We start from the raw sequence: 3,938 nt of genomic DNA on the forward strand, positions 1-3,938 counted from the left end.
AAAACATTATAACACTTTTTTTTGTTATTGTTTTTTTTTGTCAAAGCATATTCTTTTGTTTCTTTTTAGAATTAACTCTTTGATTTTTCAAGGCAGTCCAAAGTTATGCAAATATTTTCTATTTTATTCTAACTCCTAACTCTATGTTTCACTATAAACAAGTCCGACTTTCTCATAAATGGACACTAGCTCTTTCCATCAACCAACCACAATGTCAATATTCACACACAAAAAACCCTAATTTCTAATACTTTTTATTGAAACCCCTTTCTTAAAACTTTCTATATTATTTTTATAAACGAATTTGTATTAAACAACAAAACAAGTGCTAACCCAATAAAAAAACAATGAATTAAAAGCCAATAACAAAAAACAACAAAAACGAATAAGAAGCTAAATTCCTACCAACTCGATCGGTTGAGAAAACCGCTTATCATTATCCAAATCTACACATCTATTAGCGATGATCGAAAACCAATTCCAACCAAAGGATTTAATACCACTAAGAATATCTCCAACTATACAACTCTTATTTTAAAAAACAAGATTATTCTGACTCCACCAAATACACCACGAAACCAACTGCCAAAAGAACATATAGTAGGAAGGTTGAACCAAAAAAGAAACTCTACCACAAACCTGGTCAACTAAAGAATGCTCTGCATCAATAGAGCCGGAAGAAGCGATATCACCACCAAGCCAACTAATCACAACCTCACAAACATACTTCGCTTTATCATAAGTAAAGAAAAGACGATTTAAATCTTCGTCAAGCAAGGAACAAACTAGACAAAGTAATAAAGTAGCATATGGAATGACATATATCCTAAACAACACCTCTTTAGAAGGCAAATTGTTAACAATGAAACATCATCCAAAAAGCTTTACTTTATTTGAAAATTTCTCCTTCCACACGCTACTAAGCGTCAGGAGCCGATCATTATCCACCAATAAACTCACTGAATTCAAACCATACAACCTACGAAAACCTTTTTTGACCAAGAAATATTCCTGATTACGCCACCGCACAACCGAATCCCCCGAATTCTGAGAGGGAGCAAAGCTCGCAAAGAGCAAAAACAAGCCAAGCCAGTCATTATGAAACCGACATGATGAATCTAAATAATTAGACCCAAAGTTCCAGTCAGGGCGCTTTCCTCCTTGAAAGTTCACTGGTTCCACCCACATATCCTGGGAAACATCTGATGGGGGACAAAAATTCCTTGGCTTTTCAAATTTCTTTCTATAAACCTCAGTCCTACGAGTCATACTGCTTTCTCCTGCAAACAAAAACTGACGGATCTGGCTTCTCCTAGGATCAAACCTAATTTTCTTCGCAGCATCAACATCGTACACAGCATCACACCTTGGGCATAATCCAACCTGTGCATTGTTCCTGTGGCACCTTTCTATAAATTTTAGCAAACCTTCGGCTGGCTTAGGGTAAGCTATACTCAATATTTGGCCATCCGTAGCCATATTCTTTTCTTTGTCAGAACCCTCAGTAGTTTAGACCATCATTATATCAGCAACTTCAGTGTAATTGGCTTCCCACCAAATTGCAGCCTACCTTCCTTCTAAGCCTTCTGCACCAAATCCCTGAAAAGCACACATTGAGATGTTTTATGCCCCAAAAAATTATGAAATTTACAAAATCCTCTTTTCTTTTTTTTGTTCTACAGGAGGATTTTCTAATCCCGGAGGCACAATGATTTGTCCATCATTTTTTTATATCAAAAGTATAAGTTTTATTTGTAAACTTTTCATTTTGGTTTTCTTCTATAGGATTCTTTCCATTCGAAGGCATGAGTAATTTACAAACATAAGGAGACCTTGGTTTTAACTCAGCCACATTAACTTCGCTTTCGTCATAATTATTGTCTGAGTCAAACTCATCTGTTGCTTTTTCGACTTTCAACCGTTCTACCTGGCGAACCCTATCGGCTAACTGTGCCATATCTCTCAAATACTGAGTGTGAAAATTTTTCCTAATGGAATAATCTAAACCACCAGCAGCCATTTCGACTAACTCATGCTACGGGAATTGTGTAAAACACCTAGCCTTTAATAACCTGAATCGATTTAAGTAGTCATCTATCGACTCAAATGTCTTTCGTCTTACACCTGCTAACTCTTTCAAACTAATATTCGACTGTCCCATATAAAACTGTTCATGAAACAATCTCTCTAATTGGTTCCACGAAAACACTGGTTGAGGTGGTAAAGTGGGAAACCAAGTGAAATCACTTTTTGTTAAAGAACTGGGGAAGTATTTTAATTTTAAATTTTCATTATTAGCAAGATCACCTGCTTCTGTTTGAAACCTAGCAACGTGTTCGACTGTAGATTCGCCAGTCTCACCAGCAAACTTTGTAAACTTTGGGACTTTCCAACCCCTAGGTAACTCTGTTTGTCTAATATACTCTGATAAAGGAGATACAAAATTGGGTCTATGTAAACCCACATTTATACCATTTTGGACTAAGATTTTCTCTATTACATTTGAAATGTTATTATGACCCATTAAATTATTTTGCTGAATATTCCTTAAGACTTGCTCTGCATCTTGATTTCTTTGTACTACCCTAGGTATGTTTTGTTCCAATTGTTCCTCTTCGTCTCGCTCTGTGGCTAGACGTTTTATCGTGACATTACGTGTCTATAAATCTGATAACTGCAAGTGCACAGTCATGTCGTGTAGTTTTGATAGATATTGAATCCACAGGGTTTATGAATCGATCTACCGTTATCTAAGGTTACTATGTAAAGCTAGGGCTACTAATATTTTGGTTGTTTCTAAAGGGAAAATTAAATTGTGAATTCTAAGAAATATAATAATAAACGGATATCAGTATATATTTCGTTTAACTTAGGTGATCCGAAGGTCCATTGGCTATGGTTCTCATTTAATTAAAAAATCTTTATTAATTATGTTGTTTAAAAGTCCTCCTCTCAAACTCTCGCTCTGTTGATTTAGAATACTATCCCAACTCATAATGTACGCTCTCGCTATCTCATTAGATTTAGAAAAGCTTTCTGAAAATAACATAGTTAATAAAATGCTCGCTTTATGAATACATTATCTACTTAAATCTCCTAGTATCAAACTCTCGCTCTGTTGACTCGGATCGTGCTAGTATTCCCTAACATACGCTCTCGCCATCCCGTGTCGGGTTTAAAAACACTTTTTGAAAGTAAGTAAGTTCTAATCAGTTTTAATACGCTTTCTACATCCTTAAAACTAATGTCCTACATCTACTGTCCAGTTAAAAATCTCAAACTCTCGCTCTATTGATTTTAACCTTTATCAGCCCTAAAATCTCAAACTCTCACTCTGTTGATTTTAGAACTTTAGCATATTAGATTAGACATAAAACCAAAAACAAGTGATGGTTAATAAAATATATTTAAGCCAACTTATTTCGGATCCCGAGGTTAACTTACTTTACATACCGATATCTTAATTAATTAGCCAGACATATTGATACGGTTAAACATGCATAAATCAATTCGGTTCATAATAAAAGGCATATTAAATAACATACAATATATCATGCAAATAAATATAATAAAGGCGGTAAATAAGAAACCTAAATAAATTAAATCTTGAAATATAAACTTGGATCTTGGAGTACTCGAACTTCCACCACAGGTTGGTTGGATCGTTCTTCAAATATTATTCGGCGTAAAAATTAAAGCAAGGAAATAAAAACTAAACCTAACGTAAGGTTAGATCTATGAAAATTCACAACAATTTTCGGTGTAGAAATTGTTGTGAGAAAAGAATGCAGACAATAAAAATGCGAAGGAAAATAATGCGTTGGAAAGTAAATTTGGCAGAACTTCGTTGTACATAATTCGGACCCTTGATAATGAAATATCAGTGTCCTTTTATAGGTGAGTCTTGGCAGCTTTCTTCCGTAAATGTAGTACCCTAT

The sequence above is a fragment of the Vicia villosa genome, unplaced genomic scaffold (genome assembly GCF_029867415.1).
Source record: "Vicia villosa cultivar HV-30 ecotype Madison, WI unplaced genomic scaffold, Vvil1.0 ctg.000877F_1_1, whole genome shotgun sequence".
NCBI classification, from domain to species: Eukaryota; Viridiplantae; Streptophyta; class Magnoliopsida; order Fabales; family Fabaceae; genus Vicia; species Vicia villosa.